General features: G+C 43.9%; 1 protein-coding gene across 1 annotated transcript in view; it reads right to left on the minus strand.

Moving 5' to 3' along the window:
- The window catches only part of TSNARE1 (t-SNARE domain containing 1), a 409,645-nt gene that overhangs the window by 95,069 nt on the left and 298,201 nt on the right, over window positions 1–16,375 (minus strand). The gene's annotated exons all lie outside the window — the stretch shown is intronic.

Here is a 16,375-nt window from a genome sequence, read left to right on the forward strand (position 1 = left end):
TGAATTGCCTGTCTTGTAAATGTCTTGTCTCGAGCTGTGCTCGAGCTCTTGGGATTCAGCCCCATGGGCTTTCACGAGGGCCGTGCACTTTCAGGATGAGTAGAACACCAACAGTAACCCTTCATATGGGGGAGAAACAGGATTCGTCTGAAGACAGGGAAGAAGAGCAAAGAAACAGCCTGCTGGATCAGACCAATGGCACATCTAGACCAGCATCGTGATATTGCAGTGGAAACCCAGAAAATTGTGTGAAATCTGCAAGCAGGATGTGAGCACAACAGCCTGCTCCTCTCTTGTGGTTTCCAGCAACTGGAATTCAGAAACTTTACTGCCTCTGACTGAGAAGGTAGAACATAGCTATCACGGCTATTATCCCTCCTGATCCTCCACATTTAGTCTAACTAAATGGAATTTACTAATAGGAAAACCATGTTGGGGTATTCTGTTCCACCTTAAGGGACAGGCATGAGACTGTTGGGTGTCACATGTCTGTTTACACTCCAGCACAGATTGCTGGGAACTTCCGTTTGTGTAGAGCTTTTGCTTATGCCGTCTTGCTTTGGACACGAAAGGGAGCAGACATGTTTTCCTTTTGTCCTGATGTATGCTGAATAAACTGCTTGTAAATATGCTTACACAACCTCTCCTGCCACTTCGGTTTGCACGTTATCTCTGCTGAGTTGCGTGCCCCAGCTTTTGAAGCTGTGGGTTGCAGATGCTGCAACAAGGACTGGAGATCGCCCGGCACACCGACTGGTGGGCTGGAGCCAGCTGGGGGCCCGCCAATTGCCCCCATTTCCTTGATTGTATGCCAACAAACCATACCTAGCTCACCCTCTCTATTAAGCAGTTCTTTAAAAATCCCCATGGGGCAAAGTACATTTATCACAGGTTTCAGGGACCTTTCTCAGTCTGAGTGGCACATTCCCTCAAGCACAATGTTCCCAAGACTCCATGACCATGATGGGTCAGAGGCAAAATGGGTGGGACAATGGTTGTGTTAGAATCATATGCATTACAGGACAGGGAGAATAACCAGCCCTGTCTTTCAGTCCTTTTTTCTTTTTCTTTGCCAGCACTGGCACTCTGCCCAAATCACACATGCAAAGCCACTCTCCAAATAAATTAAATTGGCTTCAGCATTTATCTAGCAAAGCAAAAACTTCCTTCCCTCTTGAGTGGCTTCTGAGAACAAAGAGTCCCACAACCAAACGGATGAAGGACATGGGGGAAGGCAACAACAAGGCAACGATTTTCCGAATATCACAGGAGCTTCCTTTGAACTTGAGAATCATCTAATTCATGCCGGAGGCTAAATAGAGTGCAAACTAATACAGGAGAAGCTGGAGAAGCCACTGCGATCATCTCTCACATTGATTGACGACAGCTGTTGGAGAGGGCTACTTATTGTGGGCTTGTACAATCTTGCTTTAAAAAAAGAGGGGGAAACAAGTCACTGGATATCGCTTGCACTGAATACTGGAAGAGGCACCATGCGAGGTCTCTTGACTGACTGAAGCTAAGAAGATGGTGCAAGAGGTCAAGAGGGAGTATCACTGCAGCCTGAAGCTGTAGCAGCTCCTTGAATGGTTTCCAACATTTTGCACTGACTTTGCTTGGGGTTCTGCATGCCAGAAGAATTCTGCAGCTCCTGGTCCTCACGCTGTTCCCCACTCGCTCGGTCGCTTTTAGCATGCACAACAACATTCCTGCCTGCTTCTCTCTCACATACAATAGCCATGCAAACTCCCAAACATACAATTCCCTCTAGAGGTCGTGTGAGAACCTGAGGCCCTCTGGATGGTGGTGGGACGCAGAATCCCATGCTAGTTAGGCTACTGAGAGTTGAAATCATATAAGTGAATGATTGGAAGGTATCTCTGGTGGTCAAATCCCTGCAATGCAGGCACCACAGCTGAAGAACTCTTGCCAGATGGCTCTCCAATCTATGTTTTAATATCTCAAGTGAGGGAGGGTCCATCACCCTGGGAGTGAGTCCATTCTACTGATGAACAAATGTTACCATCAGAAAGTTATCCCTGATGTTTAGTCGGAATCCCTTTTCTTTAATTTTGCATCCATTGGTTTGGGTCCTACACTCTGGAGTAGCAGAAAGGAAGTTTGCTCCATCTTCTCACTGTTAGAATTCTTGATTTATGATTGCAGTCATGGGATTTTTGTCTATCACATGACGGTATATGTTTTGACTCCACAGAGTGTGAAGTGATGGAGACAGGATGTTTGTGTTACTGTGTTCCGTGAAGTGGGACTATTGTCCTTTGTTCTTTTTCTCTTTGCTGTCTGATGCTAGAGAGAGAGGGAGCCATGTTGCAGTGCTCCATGTCTGTTTATATGTAAATAAAGTAGATTAAGCAAAATGCTGAGTTGCTGAGGTTTGTTACGCAAAGCTGCAAAGACTCTGTGGATCTCTAAGTGTGCTGGTGTTGGTTGGCATCGGTCGCTGTGATGTTTGGGCTGAAGAAATCTTATGAAGCTCCCAAACAACTGACCAGGAGGGAGAGAACATGCCAGTCAAGTATGTGTCTCTGCCAGGGTCCTACTCAAGTGTAGGCTGAACTCCTGACACTCACCTCCAGTCCACGGGGACCTCACCTGCTCTGCAAGAATCCTCAGATTTTATAGGCTGAGAGTCCCATGGCACCTGGAAGGCCATAAGTCTACAGGGCAGAAGAAAAAGGAACCAGGCAAAATTTGAAAGTGAAAGGCAAAGTATGGGAATAGATAGAAGTAATTTTGCTCTGAAGAGGGTCTTCTCACACACCTACCCTTTTCCCACCAGGGTCATTTAAAACTGGGGAAATAGCACAGATAAATTCATTTTCATTTTAGGAGAGTTCTGGGAAATGGAAGTAATTATTGCTGTCTTAAACTGTCATGAATTATCAATTGCTGTTCAATTATTATTTCACTTAAAATGTGGTATCAGCTTCAAAAGAAAAGGTTTGATTTGCAGTTAGCAAGCACCTGACTCACCCAGAAGATTTAATATATTTAATGGGAGAAATACAGGGTGGAGAATAAGTCTGTTAGGCAGTGAATCAAAAGGAATCAAAACCAGAAATATGACACAGGCTTTATTTATAGGGCTATCGACCCACAATGTGTTTGTTTTACTTATTGCTGGAAGTAGAAATGTTGCAAAATTAGCCTTTAGGTTTGGGGGTGGGGAATCTGTGCTTCATCATAACTGTCTGCTATTGATTTGGTTAGGATCTCAATGTGAACCTACACAATTCAGATTCTTCAAAACAATAAACAGCAGCACCTCGGCTTACATTACCCTCGGGTAATGTAAACGTTGGGTTGTGAAAGTGGCAAACCCGAAGTGTTTCGCCGCGTGAGTATGCGCAGAAGCGCTCTACCGCACTGTGTGCATTTGCAGAAGCGGTCCCTCTGGTTGCGGAAACCTCAGGATCCGACCGGAGCTCTGGAACGGATCCCATCTGCAACCGGAGGTACCACTGTATGAACCAAAGTACAGCCAAACAATCTGTAACGAAAGTCTGTATACTGGGGAAATGCATAAAGATATAAAATGTGTTACATTAGGGGAAATTGCTTTGCGGAAATGTGCTCATCAGAGGAATTTGCATTCAAAATTCTCTATATTTGGAGAAATTTGCTCTAAAATGCTAATGCTGATAAATTTTCATGGAAAGTTTTTTAAAAATAAACTTTTCAGACTGATGCTGACTTTTGAAGAAAAAACTTATGAATGAGAAATGAGTAATGGAGAGAAACCGAAACTGATTTATCCACCCCTAGGCCCTATCAGTATTGGCACTTGGAGACAAAGCTTGTTTAGACACAGTTACCTGACCTCCTGCTTCAATTGTGGTTTCAACTCTTTCAATTGGTTTGTTTTGGTATACATTTTGGTTGTAGAAGTTTATTTTCATGCCTTGCTGAAACTATTTTATTGTTTATATTACTTATGCGAGTTTCCCCCACGCCCTATAGTTGGTTTACCCCATAGCCAATTAGAAGGCACATTGTCAATGAAGCAATATATACTTCAATAATGGCTGACTTGAGTCCATTAATTTCAATGAATTATGCAGTCAATTATCACATTATTGAATGCCGCCCATAGGTTGTAATCATCCTTCAGCCGCCAAAGTCACTGAACACCTATGCCCATTTTAACTTATCCAACATTTAAGACTGCCAACTTTCTCATATATCCCTTTAGACATGGCTTATTTGTTTTGCACCAGAAGCCAAGGGTCCGAGGGTCAGAAAGCAAGGAGTCACGAAGTCAGGGGTACGAGGATCAAGAAGCAGGGAGTCAAGAAGCCGAGGTTCAAAGATCAGGAAGCAAGAAGCCAAACGCAGCAAGGCAGGAAGTGTGTTGCTGTGGCAAAGAGCCGAAGGGAAATGCTGACCTTATATCCCTTCCCAGCTCTGGCCACCAGGTGATGTGAGCTAGCAATCGGCCTCACCTTGCCTCTTCAGAACAAACTTAGGAAGGTCCCAGTCCTGTAAAGTCCTATTGGTCCCAGGGCCTGGCTCCTGCACGCACACCTGACAAGTAGAATGTGTGCTTTTATTTAAAATGAATCTCTGGGTTATTTGTGGGGCATAGGAATTCATTCATCCCCCCCCAAAAAAAATATAGTCTGGCCCACCACATGGTCTGAGGGATGGTGGACTGGCCCACGGCTAAAAAAGGTTATTGACCCCTGGACTCGTGGTCCCTTCTGACTCTGAAATTCTATGATAATCAGTGGACAGGCTGACAAGCAAGAGAGAGAGAGAGAGAGAGAGAGAGAGAGATGCCATAATAATGGAATCAGAGAATCACAGAACTGTAGAGTTGGGACCATGAGGATCATCTAGTTGAACTGCTGAAACGCACAGTCTTTATGTCCTCCTAAAGACCCAACCTTGGCAAAGAGGCATTTATAGCCCGACCTGTTCAAGAACAGCCAATGCACGGTGATGATGCCAGATCTCATCTTTCCTTTCCCTTCTTCTCCAGCAGCTCAACAGAGGGCTCAGAATAACATACAGCAGAAGACTCTTGGATCAAGCCCTAGCTTGCGTGGTGTAGTGTGGCCAGTGTGGTGTAGTGGTTAAGAGCGGTAGTCTCGTAATCTGGGGAACCAGGTTCGTGTCTCCGCTCCTCCACCTGCAGCTGCTGGGTGACCTTGGGCTAGTCACACTTCTGTGAAGTCTCTCAGCCCCACTCACCTCACAGAGTGTTTGTTGTGGGGGAGGAAGGGAAAGGAGAATGTTAGCCGCTTTGAGACTCCTTAAAGGGAGTGAAAGGCGGGATATCAAATCCAAACTCCTCTTCTTCTTCTTCTTCTAGCTGAATCTGACCCATTCAGATTTCGTTTGGCCACCCTTTTGATTTTCTGTAATACGCAGTCTATGTATGAGGAACACTTCCTGATGCCAGTGACTCAAAAGCTGCCCTTGGGAATTATCCCGTTATCTCCCAAATAATTAACTTCGGAGAGTTATCATACCTCTCCCCTCTTCATTTACATATTCACTTCTCTAATCTCTATCTGATATGCCCCTCTGTACTCAATTTTCAGCTGTCTTAAATAATTCCACCCCCTCAGAATCCGATTAAGTTGAAGCACACAACTTAAGATATTGCGGTCCAGCCCCCACCCCACCGACAACATGGTGGAATGTCCTCGAGGCTATACTTGCATCCCTTTATATAATCTCTCCTTGTACATTTTGTACATTATACCTAGTCCTTGCATTATTCCTTCTCACTGATTCAACGGCAACTTATCTTTAGGAGTGGGAGGATAAACCAGTCTTTGCCCCAGCTGAAACAGACCATGTCCAAGGAGACATGGGGTTTTATTTCTTTTCAAGCACACGAAACAAAGCAGAATGCAACTGACAGGCCAGGATCTAGGTGTTCTTGTGGATGTGAAAATGCAGGAGACACAACTTTAGGAGCATGGTAAATCTGCTCACCTCTATATCAGTGGGTGGTGTTGCGCACGGGCAGCGATGACTCTTCAGGGGTCACCAACCTAAGGCTCATGGGCCACAAGTGGCCCATGGGGATCATTGAACCGGCCCATGGACCCCCGCCACCTGCTCAGGGACCCCTGCTTGGTTGGCTCCATTCTAAACCGGCGCGGAGCAGAGTGGGGACTACCTTCTGCAATGCTGGCCGGCTTCCCATTGGCTGCAGGAAGCTGCGCACGCCTCCTCCACACCGGAAGGAATGCCGGAAATAACGTTTGTGCATGCATGCACGCACACACATTCCAGCCCACCGCAGTGTCTCTGGGACTGTGAACTGGCCCAAGCCACAAAAACTTTGCTGAACCTGCTAGCCTAGCCTGGGATGGGAGGGACGGCTTTTACTTTTACCTCTGCCGAGGTTCCATTCTCATTTTTCTCTCTCCCTCCTCTCTCTCCGTGTGGTGGTGGCCTTGGCGGTTGACTTGAACAGCCGCAGGTGGGGCGGTGGAGGAGGAGGAGGAGGGAGAAGATGGCGGACGATCCCAGCATTGCTGACAGGAATGTGGAGATCTGGACGATCAAGAAGCTCATCAAGAGCCCTGAGACAGTGTGCGGGTGAGGGCAGGGAAGGAAGGCAGGGTGAGGGCAGAAGAAGAAGAAGAAGAAGAGTTTGGATTTGATATCCCGCTTTATCACTACCCGAAGGAGTCTCAAAGCGGCTAACATTCTCCTTTCCCTTCCTCCCCCACAACAAGCACTCTGTGAGGGCAGGCATAGGAATTCGTTCATATTTTTTCAAACTATAGTCCGGCCCCCAACAGTGTCTGAGGGATAGTGAACTGGCCCCCCATTTAAAAAGCTTGAGGACCCCTGGTGTAGACCATATTGAACTGTATGGGTCTTGGTATAAAAGGCAGCTTCCTGCATAAGCACTCAGCTTCCTCTGCAGAGAACAATTGTCTGATGAACAGAGGAATACATAATTAATATTCCTCCAGCCAAAATAGTAACAAGATTGCAGTGACGTGGCAAAAATAATAGGTTTTCTTGGTTGCTATTGGAATTTTATTTTTATTTTATTGCGTCTCGAGCTTGATACCATTAAACACATTCCTTAAAACGACACTGAAAAATGCAACTCTTGAATTGTTAATAATCATTCTTCAAAGTAGGGTTTGTTTTAGTGCGGTTCTTTCTCTTTCGAAATGACTTTGGCGACACACTTATTGGAATAGCTAATCAATCGTATAATGGAAATGAAGGAACGCACACCCCAATCTTAGAGCGGTTTAAATAAAGAATGCCATTGTCGTTATTATTAACACATGGATTAGTGTCGGGTCTGAAATAATTCAGGACAAATTAAATACACTTGCTGATAAGAATTACTCCAAGGAGCTATTATTAGAGTGCTGCTGTTTCCAACCTGAGCTGTAACCTTGGCTTTTTTTGTTTTTGACTGCTATATCACACTTGTTTGCCACTACTTCTGCATTCTGATCCCACATTCCTCATTAAGCGGCAAGTGTGATGGTCAAAAATGGAAAGAGATTGCAATGAGGTCTGGTACTCAGATTCCCTGCACATAAAGCTCTCTCTTGAGTTCTTATTCCTGGAAATAATTTAAGTACGATCTCAGCAGCCAGCCCTCTGCCATCCCCTAGTACTTGTAAAATTCACTTCCACATTAGATCCTCTTTGTCCAAATCATGACTCGTCCTGCTATCAGATGCTCACATCTTTTTAAAGAGATGGTACAAAATTTGAAGTTGATGGCTCCCAGAATCCACACAGGGATGCCTTGAGTCAGGATTGTGTCAGAGTTTTCCTAATTGTTGAAAGGGGGAGGGGAGGACAAGGTTGCCTCTCAGGATATATGACTGAAAAGACAACATTTGCATAGCATTCCCTTGTGTTCCAAGTGCTTCACAGTCTTTATCTAGCTGTAGTGCTTAGGGCAGGCATGGCCAAACTTGGCCCTCCAGCTGTTTTGGGACTACAATTCCCAGCATCCCTGACCACTGGTCCTGTTGTCTAGGGATGATGGGAGTTGTAGTCCCAAAGCAGCTGGAAGGCCAAGTTTGGTCATGCCTGGCTTAGGGCAACTCTATAAGTTAAGTCTCCCATATAGCAGATGGATGGAGACTGTGGCAGAGTGGCTCCCCTAAGGCTTTCTAGAGATTTTATGGCACAGGCAAGATTCAGAGTGGGGACTGGATTAGTCATAGCTCTGGGGTCACTGCACCACACCAGTTCTCCGAGTAGTTTATATGTAGCCATTGCCAAGCAAATCTAAGAAGATACTTGCTGGATTAGACAAAATGCCTATGCAGTGAAGCATCTTGTTTCCAAAGCGGTCGACCAAAAGTCTCAGTGACATCCAGGAACATTCTCCAGTGTGTCTGGAACTAAGATGCACTGCCTGTGATACTGAAGGTAGCATAGCCTTGCCATACTAAGTAGGCCAAGGTGCCCTGCTGTATCCTCTCTGGCTTTTATTTCTTGTTTGTGAATGCCGTGTTTTATTGCATTTAATGGTTCTATGCTGTAAAAACAACAGATAATTTGTGTGTGTGACCTATAGCCTCTTCCTGGGGGATTTTTCTTCCTCTCTGTCCTAAGCAGCTGTCTCTTTGTGCAACTGTTCCTATATCTATCTCTATCTATCTATCTATCATCTATCATCTATCATCTATCATCTATCATCTATCATCTATCATCTATCATCTATCATCTATCATCTATCATCTATCATCTATCATCTATCTATGTATCTATGTATCTATGTATCTATGTATCTATGTATCTATCATCTTTGTTGTGTTACAAAGCAAACAGATAAACAGGGGAAGATACACCTATGTTCTCCACTTTCAATTCATACCCTTTGAGTATGATCTGAGATTCTTTGCTGCTTTCACTGCAAGAGACTTAACACCGTAACCCCTGCAAAACTTCCACACGTTATCATCAAGTGATGAAGATATTTTTGGCCATTAACTAACATCACAGGCTAATCAGACAGCCCCAGATCGCCTCGTTAGCCAGGAACAATAACATTTGCAAGATGTGTACGTTATCAACTCAAGAGTTGCCAATCAAGGACAGTAGTCTGTTTTTAGATGCTGAAGCAATGCAACAAGAACCTTTGTACTCATTTTCTGAGTACTTAGACAGGGGAGGAATTGGAGGGGGTCAGATATATTTTAGGAAGGAGCGTGAGTCTATATTTGTATTCTGCTATAGGAAGCAAAAGAAAAAGTGGCTAGGATAAAGTGGAAGGATGCTGGAGGTTGCAGTAGGTCACGAACTATGGTGCTAGCAACAAGAAGGTAAAGTTTTGTAGAGTTGCAGGGTCCTGAGAACTTTGCATGCTGAAGAGGCATGCCACTTTCAGGTGAACTTGCCTGTTTGAGAGAACTGATGACTGGGTATCAATAAAATACTGCACATAAAGGAATGTTGACCATATAAATGAATGTACTGTACATAAAGGAATGTGCCATCAGTGCACACCAGCTCATGCACATTCATAAAAAGAAGAGAAGTGAAGGAGACACACAAATAAAAGCAACTGAAAATGCAGAAAACGATGAATAAAAAAAGATAAAAAGTGCAAAGAAAGGAAGCAAGTACATGATCTCTGAAATAATGCATTTCACTGTGAAAAACAGACTCCACAAAAATAAGAACTGCCTTAAGGAAATGGCCCTTTGATCAGTACCATGGACAGAGGACCACTAACCTTCTCCTTTGCGAATTTGCCTAATTCTCTTTTAAAGTCATCTAGGTTGCTGGATATCACTGCCTCCTGTGGGAATTAGTTTGGTAGTTTAACTATGCATTGCACGAATAAGTCGTTTCTTTTCTCTGTCCTGAATCTTCCACAATTCAGCCTCGTTGGTTGTCCACGAGTTCTGGTGTTACAAAACATTCTCCACACTGCACATAATTTCTATCACGTTGCCTCACACTTCCCTATTGTCTAAACCAAAAAAATCCCAAGGGCTGCAGCCTTCATAGGGGAGTTGTCCCTTGAACATTTTGGTCACCGCTTTCTAGAACCTTGTAAGTCTGCTTCATCCTCTCTCCAGCCTGTCTGCAGTTGAAGGACCGGCCCACGATGGCTATCCATCCCAGCCAACAAGGCTGATAAGAGAGATACTTCAAAATATCTGCAGGGCATCAGGGCTGCAGGACTCAGGTCTCAATGGATCACTGTCCCGACTGACCCATTGCAAGACACTTTCTCGTGCCCTTTTCCTGAAAACATCTGTAAATCCACATTTACAGGATGCAAACAGAGCAGAATGTCTACAGAAGAGAGGGGGGAGAGAATGAGGATTACTGAGTAGAGAGATAAGAAACTGATACAGTTTTGCTTCTTTGCCACAGGGCTTGATTTCGAAACCAGAAAAGCAGCAGCGTGAAAGGAGGCTGCTTGACGCATCCTCTGCTTCATTTAACTAACTATGGTTCAGTTGAAAGATTATGCCTGGCACATCATGCCCTTGCAATGCCAGGAACACACTCTTCCTTTTAATTCCTTCCTGAAACATCACCACACCTTCATCTTCGTCTACAAGAGAGACTGCCACCAATGACTGCGGTCAGCCCTTCCCGGTTACATATTTCTTTTGGCACTCAGTCTCTAAAAACACCCAAGCCTTCCAGGGCCAGATTTAGATGAAGAGAGGCTACTCCACTTGTGAGGCCCCTCCCAAGCCCCCACCCTCACTACTAGAAGAAAATGGAAGAGTATTATAAACAAAATTGAGTGAAACCAAAATCAAGTGAAACCAAGGTATTTAAAATCCTGCAATTCACAATTTCTCCTCTAAAGGACATCAGAAAACTTCATCAAAATTTGTTTGTCTAAGTTTGTCACTTTCGGTGTACAGAATGGTTAGTGAGGACAACCTCTCTTGAGACATAGTGGCCCTTAGTTCATTTTTAATTCTTTTGAGTCTTGAAAAACTCCTCTCTCCTGAGCAGTTAGTGACCATGAAGCTAATAAATAGCCGCAAGTTTGCTTCCACTTTAGGAAAGGCCATCTGAATTTTTCCCTTGTATATAATTTGATAAAGGTCTGTATGAGACAGAGAGTGCTCTGCTGTAAGCCTATGGCTTTGTCTCACGTAAAGGTGAAAGTGCAGAAGTTCATCAATTAGTTTCAGGTCAATATCTTCTGGGTATGCTTCCATCAACAGTTCAACACCTTGCTGAATTTCTTGCTTAGATGCTATCAGGATAGCAAGAATGGAAAACAACTGTGCAACATCACTCTACACAGTACTTCTTTTTAAATTGGCTTCAAGTGCATTTAATATAGAAATATAGGAATAAAGGATTTTATCCTAAACTTATATCTTGATGAAAGTGCATCTAAGGCATCAGGGGGCAATTCTGTTGTTTCTTTGTTATTCCCTCACTCTTTGTCTCCTTGTTTTGTAGTTAACATTTGGGAAGGTGGCATTTGCTTGTTTCTCAAGCTCATCAAAATCTCTGATTTTTCTTTAAAAATCCTGAAGCGAACTGTACAAACTTGGACAAGAACACAAAAACAGGCCTGATTTCTGAAGGGCTTTGCTGACCTTGTGAAAATGACCTAGAACACAGATTTATATCTCTAAGATTCTGCAGACTTTGGCTGTGAACTAGGGCCCCACAAAAAAAAAAAAATCAAGTTGGGCCCCAGAGTTTCAAATTGGGCCCCATTGATTGGCCCTGAGTCTCATAGTTGCTTGAGTTGCCCTGCCCTTGCATGAAGTCTTGGGTTTGCAATTTGGGGAGAGGGAAGACCACCTGCTGGGGGGTGGGTGGGCTGGGGAGGCCCCCTAGATTTAGAGGCCCTAGGCTTCAATCTACTTAGCCTATACATAAATCAGGCACTGAAGCCTGCTTAGAAATGGGGATTATATATATCTATTTCAGCATCTCTTGGTTTCTCATCCTCCACCCTCCGCAACCTTAAACTCAGTTTTCTGAAGTTCCGCATCAAGTTGGTTGGGTGGGGTGTCACTGAAAGAAGCCATCGGAAAAGGAAGTGAACGACAACGATCGATCGACTCTCATGAACTTGGAAGGTAAGAGATGGAGAAGGCACAGAACAAATCCAGGCTAATAGAAGAAGAGAAGAAGAGTTTGGATTTGATATCTCACTTTATCACTACCCGAAGGAGTCTCAAAGCAGCTAACATTCTCCTTTCCCTTCCTCCCCCACAACAAACACTCTGTGAGGTGAGTGGGGCTGAGAGACTTCAAAGAAGTGTGACTAGCCCAAGGTCACCCAACAGCTGCATGTGGAGGAGTGGAGACGCGAACCCAGTTCACCAGATTACGAGTCTACCGCTCTTAACCACTACACCACACTGGCTTCTCCAGTAATAGGAGAAGGCTTTCTCTGTGGACTGGGGTCCCTGGGGAACATCAGGTTTCCACAAGGCGAATCTAGTGTGATGTGAACAACAGGACATTTCTAAGGACTTCACAAAAAGAAAAAGAAAACAAGAAAACTCCCTCCCTCCCTCCCTCTCTCCACCCCCATGTCTTCAGGCTCTTTAGCACACATAGTGTGTGAGGGTGGACAGCCAATTTCTGTCCACTGAAGCAAATTCAATATCACCCTGCAGGACATAAATCTCCAGGTATTACTGCCATGGACAGAAATGACGGAGCAGGAAGGGTTTTTTCCATGCCCCCCCCCAAAGATAAAAGCCTGCCCCCTGTATTTTTTTTATTGTCAGCTATAGCTAAAAGAAGACAAAAGAGGTCCTAGACTTCATCAGCAACCCATATAGAAAGCATAAAATAGAAGTAGGGCCATCATTCACCAAAAATAGAATGAAACAGTCAGCTGAGGTAGCTGAGCTTGGGTTTCATGAAAGCACAGATCAACAATAAGAACAGTAATAGTAATAGTGTGTGTGTGTGTGTGTGTGTACTCTGTGCCCTCCCCCAAGAAAATAGGTGCCTAATCTTGATGTATCGTTGGTACATCACACCAAGTAAACTTGCCAAAATGTATAGAAACCAGGATAAAGCCTGCTGGAAATGTAAGGAGAAGGAGGGGAATTTTTTTGCATATGTGGTGGACTTGTACTAAGATCAAAGCCTTTTGGGATATTATATATAATGAATTGAAAAAGGTGTTTAAGTATAATTTCATTAAAAAACCAGAGGCTTTTCTGTTGGGGCTAATTGATGAGGAAATTCAAAAGAAAGATGTAAATTTGTTTGTGTATGCCACAATGCCTGCAAGAATACTGCTGGCCCAGAAATGGAAGCAGCAAGAAGACATTGGAAGACTGGCAGATAAAGATGGTTGACTTCCGGAGGCGGCGCGAACGGCAATGGCGGTCTCCTTCGCGCTGTGAAGGGGAAGCTCCGCAGAAACGGGTCGTCCCGTTTGAGTTGAAATGTTTGGTAATGGGAAAATAAGGAGCTGGTTTACATATAAGAAGATCAATGCTAAAAGATTGACATAAGGTAAAAAAGTGGATATAGAAATGTGAAGAAATTGATAAAGTTGTGTGTAAGTCAGTTAGAGGGAGGGAAGGAGGTTGATGTTTTATTTAAGCAATGTTTTAAGTTATGGATTTTTGATTTTTGATATGGAAATGTAATGAAATATGGAAAACTTAATAAAAACCATGTTTAAAAAAAGAAAATAGGTGCTGAAACTCAGCATGAAGTCACCAGGCGAATTGGGGCAGCCCTGCACAAATGCCGGTTTGACAACAGCCATGTTCACTGCCCACAGAAGTGCTAAAAACTATTATTATCTGTCTCCCTAGCTGGTTTGGGGGGGTCGCCCCTGGTTCTGATGCAGGTCAAATAAATTCATCTCTGCCTCACTCATTCTCTTAGATTCAGGCGGATGGCAAGGGCAGCCCGGAAGGACTCTTGCAGAAATGCACATGTGTGCAAATGTAGAGGCCTAGCTGGAAAGCTCCAAGCCTGCCACTGCTACAGGGGAGATGGATTGAAGAAAATGAAATATGAATTGGCCCTGCCCTGTAGCTTGACCAAGTGAGGCTAGGTGCTAGGTGGAGCTAGGTGGAGTCACAGATTTAAAAAGAGTGTAGACTCACACACACTGGCATCTAGTTGGTCACCGTGAGAACAGGATGCTGAACTAAATGGACCATTGGTTTGAACTAGCAAACCCTTTTTAGATTCTTACTTTACACCCCTATCAATGTGGAGTTTGTTAAATTAATGATAAATAAATAAATGAATAATAATAATAATAATAATAATAATAATAATAATAATAATATCTCGCTCTCCACATCTGAAGCCGGGCTCAGAGCGGCTAACAACAATAAAAGTAACACAGCATTCTAAAATCAATTCAGAACCAAATTAATGGCAACCACTGGGTTAGAGTTCTACGAGGATTACAGAAGGAGAGAGGGGGTCAGACTGCCTTGGCCAAAGACCTGGTGGAACAGCTCTGTCTTGCCGGCCCTGCGGAAAGATTTCAAGTCCCACAGGACCCTAGTCTCTTGTGGCAGAGCATTCCACCAGATCGGGGCCACAGCCGAAAAAGCCCTGGCTCTGGTTGAGGCCAGCCTAACCTCCCTGTGGCCCAGGACCTCCAAGGTGTTTGAAGACCGTAAGGTCCTCCGTGGGACATACCAGGAGAGGCGGTCCTGTAGGTACGAGGGTCCTAGGCCGTATAGGGCTTTAAAAGGTTAAAACCAGCACCTTAAACCTGATCCTGCACTCCACTGGGATCCAGTGCAGCTGGTATAGCACCGGGTGAATGTAATCCCGTGGTGAGGACCCCGTAAGGAGTCTCGCCAAAGCATTATGCACCCTCTGGAGTTTGAAGTTGGAATTACAGTCACACCTCGGCTCCTGAATGCTTTGGGAGTTTGAACGTTCCAGCTCCCGAAAAATCGAAAACCAGAAGTGAGTGTTCTGGTTTTCGAACAATTTTTGGAAGCAGAACATCTGACGGGGCTTCCGCGGCTTCCAATTGGCTGCAGGAGATTCCTGCAACCAATCAGAACCCACGCTTTGGAAGTCAATCATTTCGGAAGTCGAACGGACTTCTGGAACAGATTCTGTTCGACTTCCGAGGTACGACTGCACAAAGTTATTCATGGTTTTGTTCATGGGAATGTACACATGCCATCTATTGTGAAATGCTCTTCCCATTACATAACTTTAGGTGCCAGGCAAAACACTCCTCTTCTCCAAAGGCCTTTATCTAATTAAAAAATCTATGACCATTTAAACTGTGTGGTTATTATTTTGTTTGTTATGCTATGCATTTTTGTGTTTCTATTGTGCAAACTGCTCTGTGATCCTTGGATGCATGGCAGAATATCCCGTATTTTTCACTCTATAAAACGCACCAGACCACAAGACGCACCCAGTTTTTGGAGGAGGAAAACAAGAAAAAAATATATTCTGAATCTCAGAAGCCAGAACAGCAAGAGGGATCACTGTGCAGTGAAAGCAGCAATCCCTCTTGCTGTTCTGGCTTCTGGGATAGCTGCGCAGCCTGCATTTGCTCCATAAGATGCACACACATTTCCCCTTACTTTTTAGAAGGGAAAAAGTGAGTCTTATAGAGCAAAAAATACAGTAAATTCAATAAATAATAGAATAATAAAAATGGCAAGGCTTTGGAAAAGCTGGGACGCACAGACTGGGAAAGGCTGGTCCAGAGTCCTCTAGAGAGCAAAAGCTTGGGAAAGGCTGCTCTAATGTCTGAAAGGCATCCCCTTCGCCATACATAACCCCACCTTCTCTTGCAGGAGTGACCTTCAGGCCACTTTAAATTCTCAGCTGTCAAACTGCAGCAATGCAGTCAGATATCTCATTTTCAAGCTAGCAATAAAGACGCTTTTCATCAAGTATCTCCATTGTTCGTTAATTGGCCCTGCCGTCTCTCTAGCCTTGTTCTCTCCCTTGGAAAGGGAATATTCATAAAAGAAAGAGACACCCGTCTTCACTTCATGATAACCTTGAGAAGATTAGTCAAGGATGAGGCTGGACATAGACAAAAGAACAGCTTGGTGGAAGTTGGTTGGAAGTTAGATCACTAACTTTTGTGATACCGCATGGATGAAATTGTCAGTTTTGGTTTCTCTCTGTTTCTCATCTTTCCAATTTTAAGTTCAATTCTCCACATCTCTGCATCAGTATGCATTTTTTTCTTTAAAAAAGATGCTTGTTAGAGTTCGACAGGATTTCAGGGCATGTTTCTTCTTACATACAATTTTTTTGTTTCTGATTTTGCACAATATTAAGTTTTTCACAAGTAACTGGGGAAACCCAGGCAGATGGGCGGGGTATAAACAATAATTTATTATTATTAAATTATTATAAATAGAAGGCGTTGTTTTTTGTATTTCTACTGCCACCAATAGATGCACTTTTATGCACTCTTACT

This window comes from Podarcis vaucheri (genome assembly GCF_965113315.1).
Source record: "Podarcis vaucheri genome assembly, chromosome: 8".
NCBI classification, from domain to species: Eukaryota; Metazoa; Chordata; class Lepidosauria; order Squamata; family Lacertidae; genus Podarcis; species Podarcis vaucheri.